Here is a 19,937-nt window from a genome sequence, read left to right on the forward strand (position 1 = left end):
CTACCCTGTGTGATTCCTTTAAAGCACAAGTATATGCAAAACCCATTTATGGTGATAGAAATTACAAAGTGGTTGCCTGAGGAGAGGCGGAACTGACTTAGGTAACAGAAGTTCTTTCTGAGGTGACAAAAATGTTTTGGATCCCATTCTGGGTGGTGGGTAAACAGATGTATACGATTGTCAAAACCCTTTGGGCTGACGCTTGAAGATCTGGGCATATTATTACATGTAAATTGTATTCATTTTTTTTTAACTCTTAGGAAGGCTGCCCCAGATTCCAATGAGCCATATTTGCACCACAGATAGCATACTGTGCATCCAGGTTCCAGGGTCCACCCTAAAGTGGTTCCTCTGGGGATAGGCTTGGGTCATCCCACACCATCACCAAGCACCTGCAAGGCCCAGGCCCGGAGCTGAGAGTCAGGCCATTCTTAAACCCTAAGTGCCAGCAGTGTTAGAAAAATCTGTCAATCATACCGCAGAGGATCTCCCAGCATCCATTCTCAGAGACCACAGGTCTCCACTGGTGAGGTCCTACACTGTAGTTAAGTGCCTTAAAGGTAGGACGACCACCCAAGACATATCTGGCCTTGGAATTTACCAACCAACAACCTAATTCTAACTTCCTCTGCCAAAAGCAGAGGAAAAAAGAGCTGAAAAAGAGTCAGCCATCAATACATATATACAATGGAATATTACTCAGCCATAAAAAAGAATGAAATAATGCCATCTGCAGCAACATGGGTGGAACTAGAGATTATCATACTAAGTGAAGTAAGTCAGAGACAGAAAGACAAATATCGTATGCTATCACTCATATGTGGAATCTAATTTTAAAAAAGGATACAAATGAACTTATTTACAAAACAGAAACAGACTTACAGATATTGAAAACAAACCTATGGTTACCAAAGGGGAAGCATGGGGGGGAGGGATAAATCAGGCACCTGGGATGAACATACACACGCTGCTATATGTAAGATAGATAACGAACAAGGACCTACTGTATATACTGTATTGAACTCAACTCAATATTCTGTGTTAACCTATATGAGAAAAGAATCTGAAAATTAATGAATATATGTATATGTATAACTGAATCACTTTGCTGTACACCCGAAACTAACACAACATTGTAAATCGACTATAATCCAATAAAATTTTAAAAAATAATAATAATAAATAAAAAAAAGAGCTAGCCATCGAGCTCAGTCTTGCTCCAAATCTAAGTTCCCAAGTGGAACTCAACAACAAACATTTACTAAGTAACTACAGTGTGTAAGATGCGCACCTAGACTGGAGCGCCTACCAGCAATGACCTTAGTTACATTTAAAATGAGACCAGGATGCTCCAAAGTCAAATAATATTTAGACCTTTTGCCTGTGTTCGCCATTCCTCTTGCACGGACCCGCCGCTGTGAATAACAGAGAGGTGTAAGCATGCATTAGTCCTTTCAAGGCACATTCGGCCAAGCTAGATGTGGGAGGACTCCCAGATCTCTCAGCCTGCCAAAATCATTAACTCCGTGTAGACTAAAAAAAAAAAAACCGGGGATGGGGGGTGTCCTTATCAAATCTCTTCACCAGCTGGTCACCAAGAGAGTGAGAACGTGATGCTGCCCAGAGCAACGTCTCCGTGGCACCCAGCCACCCACCTATCAGCACCCTCTTGACTTTGGCCTGTTGATGGACAACTGCACCAGCTGGTCAAGCCTCCTCACCCCAACACCACCACTCACTCACGCTGATCCAATCTGCTCCAGATCTGGCTGGGATGCACGATCTGCGAACACGTGAAGGAGAAGAGAAGAGTGAGCCATCTGGCTCCATGGAGAGAAAACTCCAAGGTCTAAGCTGCTTCACTGATCCCCCTCCAGAGACGGGACAAGCCACCAAACCACCGGCTCTGGGGCTTCCCTCCTGGCTCGAAAGAAATCGTCAGGGAGGCTTAGGGACGGGATCTTCAAGGTCAAGAAGGAAAGATGCCGCCCCTCGTTCCAAACGAAATCACACTTTGTTTTCGCCACACGTGAAAACCTGGGTTGTCAAATGGGATGCAGGAGACTGCCATCAGTACCGTGGCTGTGATCCTGGGAGATGGAGGGCAACAGGTCCAGAGTAATGGGGCAGAATCTCAAGAAGGGACTGGGTGGAGGATGAAAAAAAAAAAAAAAATCCCACCTAGGGCTGCCTGATTTAGCAAATAAAAATACAGGATGTCCAGTTACATCTGAATTTCAGATAAACAATGAATTTTCTTTTTTTTTTAAGTTTTTGGCCGCACAGCATGAGGGATTCTAGTTCCCCAACCAGGGATGGAACCCACGCCCCTTGCATTGGAAGCGCGAAGTCTTAACCAGTGGACCACCAGGGAAGTCCCACAATGAACCTTTTTTTTATTTGAGTGAAAGAAACCTGTATATAAATACACACACACACACACACACACAGCCCTACCCTGTGTGATTCCTTTAAAGCACAAGTATATGCAAAACCCATTTATGGTGATAGAAATTACAGGCTTATACTAAATACTATTTATCTGAAATTCCAATTTAGCTGACCATCCTACATTTTATCTGGTAACCCTGGCTAGCCCCACCAGCAATTCTGGGGCAGATCTCCCATCTTTTTTTTTTTTTGTCTCTCTCTCTCTCTATGAAAAGCAATACTGCGTAGTGGATAGAAGGCAGAACTCTGGAGTCGGACTACCTGATTCAAATTCAAGGTCTACCACGTCAAGCTCCCAGCTGGGAGACCGTCGGTAAATCTCTCCAGGGCTCCTATTTCTTCATATGGAAAATGGAAATGATAGTGACACTTAGAAATAAAATGGGATTAATAACAATAACAACAACATTTACATAAAGACTGAGTGTATGCCAGGAACTTTCTTAAATCCTCCTAACATTAAGAGTCAGGTACTATTATTATCTCTACTTCACAGATGGGGAAACTGAGGCACAGAGAGGTTATGTCATTCACAGTCATTACTAACAACAGTAAGCAGCAGAGCCAAGAGGCAATCCCAGCCAGTGTGGCTCTGGAGTCCCTGATCATAACACTGTCCCCAAGGTGGTGCTTATCTCCTAGAGCTGTTTTAAGGATTAAATGCAATAAAGCATCTAAAACACTTAGCACAAAAAGTGCCCGGGCTTCCCTGGTGGCGCAGTGGTTGAGAGTCCACCTGCCGATGCAGGGGACGCGGCTTCGTGCCCCGGTCCGGGAAGATCCCACATGCCACGGAGCGGCTGGGCCCGTGAGCCATGGCCACTGAGCCTGCGCGTCCGGAGCCTGTGCTCCGCAGCGGGAGAGGCCACAACAGTGAGAGGCCCGCGTACCGCAAATAAAAAAATTAAAAAGTGGCCTATGATAAGAGCCAATGACTTTGGTTATTATCAAGAAAATAACCAAACAGGAAAAATGGAGGCTCTCAGAGGGAACCCAGGGGATTCAGGGAGACAACATCTGTTAAGAGAAAAACCTATCATTACTATCATTGAGCTACGGATGCAGGGACTATATCCATGAAAAAGCACAGGACACTGGAGAAAAACAAAAAACCAAAAACAGGAGAACAAGAAATCGTTTTCAGAAGTGGAAACTCTGAAGACAACAACAAAAAAAAAACATTTGCTCTTTTTATGGCGTTAAAGTCGATGAAACTCCCCACCATGCAGAATAAAACAGCCAAGGTTTTATAAGAAACCGGGAGAAAGGAGAGGAAAATGAGCAGCTCGGTCCAGGAAGTCCAATAGCCAACCAATAAGACTAATAAACAGAGACTAGAGGACCAGCGGGGGGAAGCTATTAAAGGAACATCAAATAGCATTTACCAGAACTAAAAGACACTGGCTTCCAAATCGAGAAACTGCAGAATAAATTTACTCACAAAAATGGGGGAGAAAATTTCTCAAGAAACAGACAAAAGTGATTACTTCTGGAAAAGAGGACGGGGCCGTGGGCAGGGGCGGGGAGTGGAGGGACTGCTGTTTGTTTCTTTCTAAGCCTTTTATTAACATTTACTCATTCTACATGGATGCATCTATTACTCTGATAAAAATAAACAATGGTTCCAAAAATTGAGCCCCACTTCTGTGTCCAAAAAGTCATTAGTGAAAAATACCACAGTTATGTGTGCCGTGTAATGTGCTTCAATTATCCCTCCATAAAGATGAAAACAAATATTATGGTCAATTTGTGTAATGGAGTACCATGCAACCCCCAAAATAACAAGACAAAGTTCAAGATTTATTGTGAAAGAACACCTTTTAAGCATTCTGTATGCCATGATCCCATTTTTAAAATTATGTGTGAACAAAGAAAGTACAGAAGAGTATGTTGCTGAGAGGAGGGATTCGGAGGCGTCTCCTGGGGATGAATAAGAGGGACGTTTAGTAACACCCAGGACCACAGAGTGGAGGAAAACTCTTCCAAAACCGTAATACCCAAGTTCACTGATTTATATCAATCCCAAGCTCCTCATGTGTCCTCCACCATTTCCCTTGACATGACATAAGAATGATCAACGGGCAATGGACATTTGCAATGTGCCAATCACTGTGCTAAGTGCTTCAGACACGTTTATTCCTTTCATCTGCATAGCAACCCTATGACGGAGACAATACTATGATCTCCACTTAACAGATGGGGAAACGGAGGCTTACTAAGCCTAAGTAACTAGCCCAAGCTCACACAACTCGTAAGTTGAGAAATCTGGACCGAACCCAAGCCAGGTGACTCCAGGGCTCATTGTAACACCAGAGTCCATGTCTGCTAAGAAAAAGGCTTCACCTCTCGGTGCCCAGGGCCTCCCGCCTGAGCTCAACCCACAGGGCTGATGGTTTGCGACATTTCCTGGCATGACTACATCCTGAGAATTTCATCATAATTAAATCGTGGGGAAATTTTCAAAGTGCTTCAGAGATGTAATGAGTTTACATTCAATTAGTTTCTTCCTTCATTGGAAGAAACAGAAAGACCGATTTCCTTACAGACTCAGCAGGGAGGGTTTCTCACTGCCTATTTGGAGATTTCATTCTGAGATTCCAGGAACCTAAATCAGTGCACACAGAGGATCTGGAGAAATTGGGCTGGGCCTGTAGGCAGCCAACCCCAAAGAAAATCTCAAACGCACGTGCCGCACTCATTTAACACTTATCTCAAAAGTACCGTCTACAAGGGACCAAGTCTCAACAGTGAAAATGACAGCCTCTGCCTTCTAGGCACTTCTACTTTGGGAAGGAAGAAGAATGAACAAGCAATTAGCATCTAGAGACAGGTGCAATACAGAGTAAGTACAAAGAGCTACAGATGCTTGTCAAGGGGTATTAAGTCCCATCTTGGAGGGGGCTGAGAGATTATAGTGGAGAAAATGAGATGTCAATTTCCCTAAGGAGGAAACTTTCAATGGCAAGGATCTGGAAGGGACCAGGCTCCCAGAGGGACAGAGCAGGCAAATCCTCAGGGCTTTCAGAACCAGGTCCATAATGAGAAAGACAAGGTGGAGTGAATGATAGGCAAACTCTCCCTGGAACAGTTGGCAACAATTTACTTCCAACTCAACTTGCACAGTGCCAGGCGCATTCCTGTTCCAAGCCAGTTAGTTGTATGCTGGCTCTCACTAGCAGGGAGAGGCTCTCCCTCTCCAGAGACTACACGAGGTAAGTTCGCACTTAGGGTGATCCACATTGACTCATGAAATGGGGGTACGAAAATATTCAGGCACACTAAGGCTCTCAAAGGAAGCACAAATCTATGGGGCGGGGCGGTTAGGACTTATCCTTCCTCTTGCATCCATCCATCCATCCAAATCCATCCATCCATTGACCCATCTATCCATCCATCCATTCACGTATCTACCCATCTATATCCATCCATCCATCTCCATCCATCTATATCCATCCATCCATCCATTCAACCATCCATCTATCCATCCATCCATCTCCATCCATTACCCATCCACCCATCCATCTGGGCATTTGTTTGTTCGCTACATCAAAAAAAAAATATTGAGAGCCTCCCATATGTCAGGAATACTTCCTTCGTCTCTTTACTGATTTGCTCTTTTTAAAATTGCAGTGGGTTTCCCTGGTGGCGCAGTGGTTAAGAATCCGCCTGCCGATGCAGGGGACACGGGTTCAAGCCCTGGTCCGGGAAGATCCCACATGCCACGGAGCAACTAAGCCCATGCGCCACAACTGCTGAGCCTGTGCTCTAGAGCCTGCGAGCCACAACTACTGAAGCCCATGCGCCTAGAGCTCCGCAACAAGAGAAGCCACCACAATGAGACGCCCACGCACCGCAATGAAGAGTAGCCCCCACTCGCCGCAACTAGAGAAAGCCCGTGCGCAGCAACTAAGACCCAACGCAGCCAAAAATAAATAAATAAATTTATTTATTTTTTAAAAAAATAATAATAAAATAAAATTGCACTAGTATGACTCCCACCCCTGCCAGGGCACTCTCTATCCTCCTCCTTTCCTTTATTCTCCATCACATGTATCTCTGTCAGACATACTGTATGTTTCATTGTAGAGTTTCTTTATCACGTGACTCTCTCTCCTAGAGTGACAGTCCCAGGAGGGCAGGAAGTTTTGTTTGCTCTGTTAACTGTTTTATTTCCAGTGCCTAAAACAGTCCCTGGCATGCCCTGGGCTGGGGCGAGGGGGCAGGAGGACCACTGAAGGCTCCCTTATTTCCCCTTCTGCCCTAAGCATCCCATGCACAGGTCAGACAAAGGAGTCCAGCATGGAACACGGCACACTCTTCATCTATTATATGCAAATAATAAAACCTACAAGCGACAGGACTACTGGGAGGGTCAGATGAAGTAATGGATGGGAAAGGGCTTTGAAAATTATGAAGCAAAACACCAATGTCATATAATAGTATTTGGGACTCATAAGCCCATAAGATGCAAGTGTCCCCTGAAGTGCACACATGGACACGCCCCTCCCCATGGATTTATTTATGCATAATTACAAGGTGTTGTGCACATTCAAATCGGTAAAATCTATTTAAAGGTTATGCATAGGCAATTACTTCTGTGCCCCTTCCTCCTGCCTTAAATACGATACTAATCCGTTTTCCCCTGGTTTATACATTTAACAGATATATATTCTTTCCACCCTCCTGGAGAACTCACTCACTTAGCCCCAGGGCTGTCGTGGTTGATTTCTTCACAGAAGACCAGAAACAGCTTCAGAAACAGAAAGGTTTCCAAAGAAATGAAATGCTATAGCAAAAAAAATAAGAAAGAAAGAAAAAGAAAAGAAAATCTGTGTACAGGTAAGATAAAGCCTTCCCTTCCCTTGCTTGTCAGTTGCATGATTCTGGAGCAGCTGAATCTCCATCAGGCCTGATGGTTCTGTTCCCTTCACTATTTGCAAGTCCAGGAGGGTATCAGCTCCTGGCCTCGAGCCAAAGTCAGATGTGGGATTGAAAGCCAGGGCACCCTGACAGCAAAGATCAGCTTCCACGGGCAAGCTATTAAAATGTTTGTCTCCCTGGGATTTCGTTCTCTCTTTGCTCCAGAGAGCACAGAAGCATTAAACAGTCATGACTGGATTTTTCCTCCCACCATGTTCTCGAGGTAGGAGGGGAAGGACTTCAGTCTCGGTGGAGCCGTGACACGCCTGCCTGGAGGTTACAGGACTTGCCACTGATCATGGGGCTCCTAAGCAGCTCCGCTAGAAATGCACCCCAGGCCTCAGGACTCCCTGTCCTAGCCCAAACACTCTCTTAACACTCCCTTTACCACTGCGTCGTCGGCTCAGAGCTCTGCTTCCTGGCCTCAGATGCCTCAAGAGGGGCTCCTGTCCCCCAGGGAAGACATCACTCTGAGGTCCAATTCCTCAGGCTGGGAGGCATCAGGAGGGAGTGGAGAGGGAGGCCCTACCTCCATCCCACATCCGACCCTGGACCCTGAGTCCGACAAACCTCTCCAGGCCGTGGGAAAGGCGGCCAGCAAGGACGCTCAGTCCATGACCGTGGCTCCTCTGAGCTCCACGTTTCTCACCACCCTCGTGGGGGGGCCGGGGGGGGGGGGCAATGAGAGGAGTAAAATCCACAGTTCGGCACCACCCAATGCGCTGCCCACACACCTGCCCGAGACACACCGGGACGGGCTTTCTCTCCATCTCTCCTGCCCTCAGCAAAAGGCTCTTTACAACCATAACTTACGGTCACCAAATGAGGCGGGGACTCCCCTGCAAAGAGGGAAGAAGATTGCTTCCTGAATTTAAAAGGAAATGTGGGGGGCTTCCCTGGTGGCGCAGTGGTTGAGAGTCCGCCTGCCGATGCAGGGGACGCGGGTTCGTGCCCCGGTCCGGGAAGATCCCACATGCCGCGGAGCGGCTGGGCCCGTGAGCCATGGCCACTGAGCCTGCGCGTCCGGAGCCTGTTCTCCGCAACGGGAGAGGCCACAACAGTGAGAGGCCCGCGTAACGCAAAAAAAAAAAAAAAAAAAAACGGAAATTTGGGGACTCAAAAAAAAAAAAATCAAGGTTATACAGGTGCAGGATGATGAAACCAAGAAATGCTGAAGCATATGGGATATACAAAAGCAGTGTTTGACCCACGTCTCTTCCAAATCCACGGCCCGGACACACCCACTCTCAAGAAGCCAAGTGTCTCCCCACAGAATGATTCCAGGGAGATTATACTACTGTTAGTCACAGAAGGCCACCTCACTCAATACTGAGCTAATTCTTGCCTCTAGAACAATGTAGCCCTTGTACTGAGAAAAACTGAGCCGGAGCCCTTTCCTCCCAGGAGGCCAGAGCACCTATGACTCATCCGTCTCATAAAGGTTTTGCTTCTCTGTTGCTTGCAGAAAAGAAATTAAGCTTCACTGGCTCTTCGAATTTCTTCCTCGGGTGTTTAACAAACCGAATGGAAACACAGAAAGCCAGCACTCTGTCTCACTGGGTGGGAAGTCCAGAGGGAAGCTAAGAGGCAGGTGGAAAGACAAGACAAAGAGAGTTCCGGTGAAGCGGTCCAGTGACCGCTGGAAATGGCAACAACGAAGGCACCAGGCAACAGAACAGGAAGACTGGTTCTGGAAGGGTAGACTGTCAACAGGCCTCCCCTCTGCAAGGGAAGGGGGGAGATGGCAGAGCAGAGCCGTGATGCTTTGCTGGCTCCCCCCGCTGAGAACGAGAGTATTTCCCAAGCCCCTGAATCTGGTGGGGCCTGGCAACTTGCTTTGGCCAATAAAACGTGGAGGAGTGACTGTGTGTAGAGTCCAGGCCTCCAGAGGCCTGGCAGTTTCCACCTGCACGTTCTTGAACTCTTCCACTGCCCTGTAAGGAAGCCTGGACTAAGCTGCTGACCTGTGAGGTGGACAGACCCCATGTGTGGACAGAGGGCCAGACAACTAACTGGTAGCATGAAGGCCCTAGACCGTGGGTGAGGCCCTCTTACACCCTCCAGCCTAGCTGAGCTGCCAGAGAGAGGCCTGCAGCCTCACGAGTGACCCCAGGCGAGCCCAGAAGAACCACCCAGCTGAGTGCAGCCAACCCAGAATCGTAAGGAATAATGGAATGTTGTTGACTTAAGTCACGACGTCCTGGGGTGGTTTCTAACCAAGCCGAGGAACGTGGGGGCACATCTGCTGTGTGCTGGCTACTCAACTCCCATCGCCCCGCGTTGGCGACAGTACCTCGGTTTTGCTTTGGAGAAATCACCTCTGCTCCCCCCCCCCATTATTAGTCATGATTAGCCTTTGCTTTTTATCTAATGCAGGGGAGAGGGCACATGCCCAGCCCTGGCCACAGGGCACATGCCACATCCCCATGGGAACAGGGGTTAGCATTCAGGGATGAACACATAACCCAAGCCAGGTCAGTTGCTCGCTGCCCATGAAACTCAACTCCAAGAGGTGTGAAAGAAAGACCTCGCTCATCTGGACGCTGAGCCTGAGAGGATGTGAACAGACTATTGAAAATGGAGCCACACAGAGAAAAGCAGTGCCAGGAGATGGAGAAAAGCAGGTCCCAGTGATGGCCTTTGATCCAGAATGTAGCAGATTCTGAGGTCAGTTCTATGCCTGGACATTTTTTTTTTTTTTTTTTTTGGGCTGCGTTGGGTCTTCATTGCTGCACGCAGGCTTTCTCTAGTTGCGGCGAGCGGGGGCTACTCTTCATTGCGGTGTGCGGGCTTCTCATTGCGGTGGCTTCTCTTGTTGCGAAGCACAGGCTCTAGGCACGCGGGCTTCAGTAGTTGTGGCACGCGGGCTCAGTAGTTGTGGTGCATGGGCTTAGTTGCTCCACGGCATGTGGTATCTTCCCAGACCAGGGCTTGAACCCATGTCCCCTGCATTGGCAGGTGGATTCTTAACCACTGCACCACCAGGGAAGTCCCCATGCCTGGACATTTTAATTGCATGGACCAATACATGTCTTTTCTTCCTTATGCCAGATTGAGTTAGGTTTTTGTCATTTGTGACCCACATCCACCCTGCCAAGGCCCTGCCTGGTGCAAAGAGACGGACGGACTTATTTTTTTACTGTGCACCCTGTACTACTTGAATTTCTTACCAAGTTCGTGTACTACTCCTCCATTTCAAAAGAAATTAAAGAAAGAAATAACACAGCCCATTTTCTAAAAGAGCATATAGAAAATGTACACAGGGAAGGTAAATCAATGGTATCTTAGGGCTCAAAGCTCTCTCTGCACTAGGCTGTATGGCCGAGAGTGCTAACTGCCTGCTCAAGTTTCCATTGTTCTCTCTCCTTCAGTAACAGAATCCCAGTGTAAAGACCATGTATCCTAGCCTTCTTTGCAGCTAGATGCGGTCTTACGAATAAGTTCTGGCCAATGAGCTGTAAATGGGGCTGTCATGCATGCAAGACCTGCAAGGAACCTCCCTCCCTCCTGCCGTTTTGCTGCCTGGAAGGCAGATGTGATGGCCTGAGCTGTAGCAGCTCCCTTGGGCCAGAAAGAGAAAGGCTCCCATCTGGGGCAAAGCAGCGAACAAAAAAGGAGTCTAGATCCCTGGTGACTCCATGGAACTATGCTCCCAGCCACGGTCTCTGGGTTTCTTCTACATAGAGGAGTCTTTCTTATTTAAGTCACTATTTTGCGGTCTCAGTTACTCTCAGTCAAACCTAATCCTGATGGATACAGATCACTAAAAACAGAGTGAGCAGCAGGAAGCACCACCATCAGTACAACTACCTGTAGGGGGCTGGTTGCCATGGAGACCATCCCAACACACAGACTCCAAAGTACAAACCCACTCAAATGAGAAAAGCCTGGTGTAAACCTAAGAGACCCCTCCCCACCTCCCCATTTCTGGGAGAGTCCCCCTCAGCCCTTAAGGCAGGATGGTGAAGCTAAATTCTCTAACCACCCCAGGGGAGGTAGCCCCAGGAACACAGTACTTCTGATGGGCTTCAACCTCCCGGGCTACCTTCATGATCAAAGGACTGCCAAGCCCCTGAGTTCTCCAGCAGGAATGTCTTTTGCTGTCTCCCCTCCTAACTCCTCTGCCTCTGCCCAAAGTCAAGGGTTCCAGCGAGTCAAGGTATCACCTAAAGTAATGCAAGAGCCTCCAGCCTGCCTGCCCACAGCCAGCCTCCCCCTCCATGCTCCCTACGGCCACGTTATCTGCTACCAACAGAACGCGCTTCCCGAAAGCACAGCTCTGAGGTCACCCTCTCAAAAGCCTCCAGGGTCTCCTCCATCGATCTAGAGAACAGATCACCAACTCCCTTCCACAGGACCCCAGGTTGGTCACATCGGGCCCCAGCCTACCTTTCCGGCACCACCTTCCAACCAAACCAATCACCACTCCTGTATTTTCCATTCTGTACTTCCAGTTTGCTGTTCTTCCGCCTATAATTCATTTCCTTCCCCTCCTCCTTCCCCACCCCCAGACTCTACGGATCCTTCCAACCTGAGCTTCGTCCACAGAGAAGTGCTCTCTATTCCCCAACTAGAAATAACCTCCCTGTCCCAGGGGGCTCCCATCACCTGTCGTCAATTACCTTTTTACAACCACACGCTGACCTGTCTCTTGATTACAGGTGAATATGACCTCTCTTCCCTGACCCACCTTAAACCCCCCGCAGAGCGGGATTCGATCTCACTTCTTTGCCTACTCCCCACAAATACACAGTAGGTGCTCAGGAAATGGTGAGATGGCTTGGCCTGAAGATGATTCTCTCCCTGTCCAAGACAAAGGGCTTTTCTGTGAAGAGAACACGTGTTTGGGCCATGTCTAAACTCACACGGGCCCTTCACAAAGCTTTGATTATTCGCTCCTCTCCCCCCTGGTGAACTAGCCACTGGGGAAAAGCAGTGACACGCCACCCAACACCAGCCTTGGCACAAAGCGCTATGTGAGTAACATGTATAGATATGGTCCTGGCATGAGAAGGCTCAGGGACAAAACTTAACCAATATTAACTTGGATCCCTTGTGCTCAGAGTATCTTGCAAAAGAGCTGACACTCGATACATGCTTTTTAATGTGATTTGTACTAAGATGCCTATGAAAAATGATGTCAGCTACTCCCTCTCTTTTATTTAAACTGCAGAAGACATTTAGGTTAGGTAAGTTTCTAATAAGCTAGCTAAACACTCAGATCACCCAAAAAGAAAACGTGTATAAAGTCTTTCTTCGCAAAAGTCTTTGGGAACAAGCTGTGCTCCCACCATCCGTGTGGACTGGGTGAAATACTGCCCTGTCTGATGGCAGAGGGTGCCTGAGATGACTCCCAGAAGGGCCCACCAGTCCTGAGATTTTTTTTTTTTTTTCAGACGCAATATGGGATCCAAGGAGGACAGTGCATGAAGGGAGAATCTAAACTCAAGCTCAAGGTCTCCAAACAGCAAAGATTCTGTCTCCCATCTTCCAAGGAGCCCCAAGGAAGAGCCTGAGTTCCCAGATGGCGGATGTCCACCATCGCCTGACCAACTGGAAAATACACCTCTCTCGTACAACAACCGTCCCCTTCCACCCCAGGCTGGTATCAAAAACAGCCAGCCTTGGGAGCCAACTGCCAAGTGCATGGTGGACTCCATCATGGCAGCCTCCATGGACCCAGAGGCAGAAGCCTCCTCCGGGGCTCCCCGACGAGTTCCAAGGCCCCATCCTCCATGTCCAGTGCCCCTCTAACCATGACCCCAACCCAACGTGTTGGCTCAGCTGGATCCTTAGCCCCACAGATGCAGGGAGCCTCTGAAGGGAGTCTGCTCTTTCAAAACACCAGCTCACCCTTCACTAAACCACGGTTCCCATCACAACAGGGGTCTCAGCTTTGGTACCATGCAATCACAGGGACAGGAGGTGGAGGGGGGAGGGGGCTCTAGAAACTACTGAAGAGGGGAGGGCTCTAAAACTACTGAAGCCTCATCCCACCCCCTGGAGATTCTGATGTAGTCCAGGGTGTGTCCAGGGCATGGGCCTTTCCACATCTCTCCAGGTGATTCTAACGTGCAGCCAGGGTGGTGAACCACTGCATCGGAAGGAAGGGAGCTTCCCCAAAGCCGGAGCGCTCCCTGGAATCAAACCACCAAGGACGCTAGGCCAAGTGAGCTCACTCTGCTAGACCATGGATGCCAATGACAGTGGCAAAGTTGAGTTCGGTTTGAGCTGGGGGACACCTGGCTTTATTTCACCAACTCAAATTGCACACGTTCACCTGTGGCTGTCCGTCTTGATGGCCACAGCGTGCCTTATGTGACAAGGACAACGGAGCAAAAGGGTCCACATAACTCATCAGCTTCACTGCTAAGCCATTCCCTGGAGGTTCTTAAAGGCCCCCTTCCAGCAAAGGGAAGCAGTAGCATTGACTTCAGGAGCAAAGCCCAGGTCCCCAGAAAATCACCGACTCGGGAACATTGGACACTCCAGGGAATGTTCCACGACCTGCAGCCTGCGGCCCCGCACAGCACAGAGCTGTGGTCCCCGTGGTCCATCACCTACCTGCAACTACATGAGGGATCAGCAAACTTCAGTAAAAAGCCAGATAGTTTTGCAGGCCACGCAGTCCTGCTGCAGCTCTTCAGGGCTGCTGTTGTCCTGCAGAAGCAGCCGCGGATAATATTGATATGTAAACAAGTGGGCGTGCCCAGGTTCCAATGAACCTCCATTTACAAAAACAGACAGTGGGCGGGACTGGGACCGCTGGTGTAGTGTGCCCACCCCTCCGCTAGATCAGAGCTCCCTTAAAGACAGAGCCCTCTCTCCTGGCACTTTTTCAACTGCTCAGCACTTGACACAGTGCCTGGAATACAGGAGGAGAGGGGAGAGGAGGGGAGGGGAGAGGAGGGGAAGGGAGAGGAGGGGAGGGGAGAGGAGGGGAGGGGAGAGGAGGGGAGGGGAGAGGAGGGGAGAGGAGGGGAGGGGAGAGGAGGGGAGGGGAGAGGAGGGGAGGGGAGGGGTTACTGTGACTTCGGGGCACTCACATCTGACTATTTGAAGCCCTGCTGGCCACCGACATACACTCACACCTCCTCCTTCATGGGTGCAGGGGAGGAGGCCCCCAGACAAAGCGGCACAGATATTCCCAAGGATGGTGCCCTGGCTCAACTGTAGAGTCGGCCCAGGACCACAAGGAAAAGCAGAGGAAGAAAACGGGAAACGGGTTGCCAGGCCATGAGAGTGGAGGCTGCCCAAGGATGCACGTGGGGAAGGAGAGGACAGGGGATGGGGCGAGACGGGGGCCGGGAGGGAGCAACGTCCGTCTGGGGCCCTGGGCAGGCTCCGGGCTACCCCACCCCAGGTGCTCAGACACGTGGGCTCTGCCACCAACGCAAACGCGGTTCCTTCCCATCACTGCAGAGCGAAGGCAACACGTATCACTTCCTCCCCTGCACTGCTTACAAGGGCGCTGGAAGTCTGAAGCATGAAATGGAAAAGAAAACACACAACAAGCATAACCATCATCATCTGCCTCCTTCCTGAGCGTGTTTCTTCCCTTTCTCCTTTCTTCCCCTCTCGCCTCGCCACCCCCTCCCCCTGCAGCAAGACCTCGCTCCCCCCCGCCCCACCCCCCCACCCCACCCCCACCCCCCCGCAATGTGGAGTCAGGATGTCCCTTTCTCCTTTCTTCCCCTCTTGCCTCGCCACCCCCTCCCCCTGCAGCAAGACCTCGCTCCCCCCCACAACATGGAGTCAGGATGTCCCTTTCTCCTTTCTTCCCCTCTCGCCTCGCCGCCCCCTCCCCCTGCAGCAAGACCTCGCGCCCCCCCACAACGTGGAGTCAGGATGTCCCTTTCTCCTTTCTTCCCCTCTCGCCTCGCCACCCCCTCCCCCTGCAGCAAGACCTCGCGCCCCCCCACAACGTGGAGTCAGGATGTGCTGGGAAGGAAGGGCCTCATCTTGCCCCACACGTGCGCACAGGGTGAGGGGAGGGCCGGGGGGCAGAGCTGTCACCACGTCGTCCTCGCGCCCACAGGAACCACTACTGTCTGGGGGCCTGGGGCACCGGCCAAATATCAGGCTTGTCCCCTGTGACGCGTTCAGTGTCTCCTGCCTGGCCTTGGCATGGCTTGAGGACACTCAGCAGACACAGGAGTTTCCCACCAGAAGCTGGTCATTTGAGACCCTTGAAAAGCAAGTGTCTCGTGGAGAAGCGGCAGGCGCCCCTTGACGACAAGCCCTGAACAGTGAACGGTCCCGGCTGGAGAAGGGCCCTTCCCAGCACTTCCCTGGGGTCCAGTGGCTAAGACTCCCCGCTCCCCATGCAGGGGGAGCAGGCCCGATCCCTGGTCAGGGAACTAAGATCCTACATGCCGTGTGGCACGGCCAAAATAAGAAGAGAGGAGGGCCCAGCCCCACATCTTCTTCCTGCACCGGGCCACACCCACCTCGCCAAACGAGACCCGTGACAGGCGGCTCAAAGTCCCACCAAGCCCACCCTGGAATATGCCCCCCCTGCACTGAGCGCCCCCCAAAAGGGCGGCCTTAGCCCTAGAACAGACCAACATCCCCTCCCTGGTCTCTGCATCCCAGGGCAAGAGAAAAGCTGCAGAGAGTAAAATCTAGGACGCCCTGGGGCTCCCTGGTTCCTCAAATCTTGAAAAAGCAGGTTTAAGAGAGGAGTCCGCATGGGACAACTGCCATGAAACTTCCAAGGTAACCTGCCCACAGTCCAGGTGACGCTGGGGATGGAACCTCCTCAAGGTCCACACAGCTTCGCATCCCCAGGAGGCCATCAGGGGCCCTTCATCTCACTCAGCCTCACAAAGAGGGAAATGAGAGAAACAGACGGCAACGATCTTTGCAGGAGCCCCATCAGAGCCCATTAGAGTACTCATACTGTCTGGTGGTAGCCCAGCCCATTTCAGTGTGCTCCAGAAGACCTCACATTGGAAAATCTCCACTAGGACGTATCAGGCTTCCCTATCTCTCAGGCAGGAAGAAGGAGAAAAGGTAAGAGCAATTATTACTTCGTCATCCAGGAGCTGTAGAGCCAGGAGTGTAAAGGCTAGGCTTTCTGAAGCCCCAATTCAATGGCTACTCTGCACCCCTGGCCCTTCTCTCTCTCCTATTTACCCTAGAAGAAACCTTTCCAATGGATCTGGCTGGAATCTCCTCCCTGAGTCTCTCATGCTACAATTTAAGTCCATTTCTTCCCATCCATTTCCCCATGGAAATGGAGAACAGCTGGTCACCATCATCCCTCCAGACTCAAAGGCCGTCACCGGAGAGCATCATTAACTTCCAACAGCGAGCCAGTTACTTGGAGAAAACATCACGCACCACTTGTGGCACAAAAGCAGACTCAGCCAAAAGCTCCTTAAGAAAAAGCACATCTTTCATAAGGAGCCAGCTCCCTATGGGATTAAATAATAGATACTAAATTGCCTTTTCATGCCTAGAAGTAAGCTTTTTGATTGGTAGCCTATCTTTGTCTTCTGCAGTTTCATGGTCATATTTATTCCACACAAGTGTTTCCTCCTTGAGAGAAAATATACGCTGATTTAGAGATTCCTAGTTAGTTCACAGAAAAAGAGACATCAGAGGGACTTCCCTGGTGGTGCAGTGGTTAACAATCTGCCTGCCAAAGCAGGGGACACGGGTTCGAGCCCTGGTCTGGGAAGATCCCACATGCCGTGGAGCAAATAAGCCCGTGTGCCACAACTACCGAGCCTGCGCTCTAGAGCCCGCGAGCCACAACTATTGAAGCCTGTGTGCCACAACTACTGAAGCCCACGCACCTAGAGCCCGTGCTCCGCAACATGAGAAGCCACGACAATGAGAAGCCCACGCACCGCAACGAAGAGTAGCCCCCGCTCGCCGCAACCAGAGAGAGCCTGCACGCAGCAACGAAGACCCAACCCAGCCATAAATAAATAAATAAATAAATTTAGAACTATTAGTGGTCAAGAACACATCCATAATAACAAAAATTGAATATGCTGTTTCACAATTATTAGACACTCAGAAGTAAAATATTCTTGGAAATGCATCTTCTCATGGATGAGGCTTTTTTTCTTATATTTTCAATGCAGTCATATAACTGTGAATAAACATGAAGAAGTTATTGCTAGAATAAGGCAGGGCTAAGCATCAATTTTATTTCTATTTTTCTTTGGGTTCTTTCTTTTCTTAAAGCAAACAAAGAGAAAACGTGTTCATGTAAAGAAGACAGAAAAAAATAGATATATTGTTATAATCTTGTCATTTTGTTCTTTGAACTCTATCCAGGGAGGCTCAAAATCCCAGAGTGGTCCACATGGAAATTCACACTAAAGGCTTTTTCTTTTTTTTTTTTTGGGCTATTCCACACAGCTTGCGGGATCTTAGTTCTCTGACCAGAGATCAAACCCAGGCCCTTGGCAGTGAAAGTGCTGAGTCCTAACCACTGGACTACCAGGGAATTCCCTACATTAAAGGATTTCTCTGCTAACAGTTTGATTCAAAGGACGGGACAGTCTCCGAACTGCTAAAGGATTTATGTCCGGCGATCAGTGGTTCAAGTCCTTCACTCTCTCCACCCGAGCACCAACATGCCAAGGGTCTCTCCGTCTGGGCGTGGAGATGGGCTACCCAAAGACAAGGCAGTAAGGCAAGAGTGCATCTTCCCTTCGTGAAGCAGGAGAGGACGACTGTGTTGGGGAAGGTGGGAAGGCAGGACCTGCCACTGGGGAATTCTCAGGCAGAGCAGTTTGGGGAAAGAGAACAAAACTGGAAGCTGAGCACCTGGGAATTGATTCTGTGACCACTCTCCACGCCCTGTGAAACCCCCAGAATGTCTCCACAGATGCCAGTCTCACAGCTGCTGACTTAGAGAACTTTCGGGAGGTCCCACACCCGGGTCAGGTTTTGCGGATCACAGGACTACAAAAAGAGGAGAAAGGAACCAAATTCTGAGCAACCAAAAGGGAAAACCACATATTAACATGCCTTCTGATGTGACTGATGTGACTGGAATACACAGCACCACTGTGACAGTGATTCATGCCTGGAAAATGGAATCTGCATTAAGTAAGCTTTGAGGTCCAACTCCCAGCTTACAGGAGACCCAGGGAACAGAGGAACGAGTTCAACAGCACCGTAAGGAAGCAATCTGCCAAAGCCAGAATGTGGGACACTCTACAGATGAATGATCCAGTTTCTCTAACATATTACGAGCATGGGGAAAAAAGGCCGCGGGGCGGCGGGGCTGGTGGGGGGTACTGCTAAAGAATAAAAGGGACTTTTGTTTTGAACTTTTTATTTTGTTTCAGTATGAAACAAATTCAATATGAAAATCCTGTTTGTATCCTGATTCTAAGAAAAAATTTTAGAAGACAATTTTTTTAAAAAATGGCAGAAGTTTGAATGTGAACTAAGTGTTGGATAATAATAAGGAATTATTAATTTTGGTAGGTGTGATAATACCATGGTGATTATGTTTTTTTTAAAAAAGTCATTCAAGGAGTTCCCTGGTTGCCTAGTGGTTAGCATTCAGTGCTTTCACTGCTGTGGCCCAGGTTCATTCCCTGGTCGGGGAACTGAGATCCTGCAAGACGCATGGTGAGGCAAGAAAGAAAGAAAGAGAGAGAGAGAGAGGGAGAAAGGAAAGGGAAAGAGAGAGAGAGAGAGAACAAAAGAAAGAAAGAAAGAAAGAAAGAAAGAAAGAAAGAAAGAAAGAAAGAAAGAAAGAAAGAAAGAAAAGAAAGAAGGAAGGAGAGAGAGAGAGGAAGGAAGGGAGAGAGAAAGGAAGGAAGGAAGGAAGGAAGGAACGGAGGAAGGGAGGGAGGAAGGGAAAGAAAGGGAGGGAGGGAGGAAGGAAAGAAGGGAGAGAGAAAGAGAGAAAGAAAGAGTCATTCAACTAGAGTTGTGCATTGAATTTACAAGTAAGATCACATGATGTCTAAGATTTGCTTTTACACAGTATTCCACCTCCCGAGAATATGGGGTGGGCGGAGGGGGAAAACACGTGAAATTGAGATTAGCAAAATGTCAATAATGATTGAAGCTGGGTGGTGGGTACCTGGGCTGCCTCATAGGATTCGCTCCACTTTATTACACGTTTGAAACTGTCTTGGGGACTTCCCTGGTAGCACAGTGGTTAAGAATCCGCCTGCCAATGCAGGGGGCACGGGTTCGATCCCTGGTCCGGGAAGATCTCACGTGCTGCAAAGCAACTAAGCCCGTGCGCCACACCTACCGAGCTCTAGAGCCCACTAGCCACAACTACTGAAGCCCGTGCGCCTAGAGCCTGTGCTCTGCAGCAAGAGAAGCCACTGCAATGAGAAGCCAGCGCACCGCAAAGGAGAGTGGCCCCCGCTCGCCACAACTAGAGAAAGCCCGCGGGCAGTCACGAAGACCCAGCGCAGCCAAAAAAAAAAGATAAGGTCTATAATATAAGGTCTTTCAAGGGTGAGAAGGAGGAGAGAAAGAGAATATTTAATTAGTGCCAGCAAAGCTCTGTGCTAAGCCCTGCCTAAATATTATCTTATTGGAAATACTTATTTACAAGTCCTGAGACAGCT

The 19,937-nt window shown here is 49.2% G+C and overlaps 1 protein-coding gene across 2 annotated transcripts in view; it reads right to left on the minus strand.

Moving 5' to 3' along the window:
* Positions 1 to 19,937, minus strand: part of SLC39A11 (solute carrier family 39 member 11) — a 335,209-nt gene that overhangs the window by 307,361 nt on the left and 7,911 nt on the right. The window lies entirely within an intron of this gene.

The sequence above is a fragment of the Delphinus delphis genome, chromosome 19 (assembly GCF_949987515.2).
Source record: "Delphinus delphis chromosome 19, mDelDel1.2, whole genome shotgun sequence".
Lineage (NCBI taxonomy): Eukaryota > Metazoa > Chordata > Mammalia > Artiodactyla > Delphinidae > Delphinus > Delphinus delphis.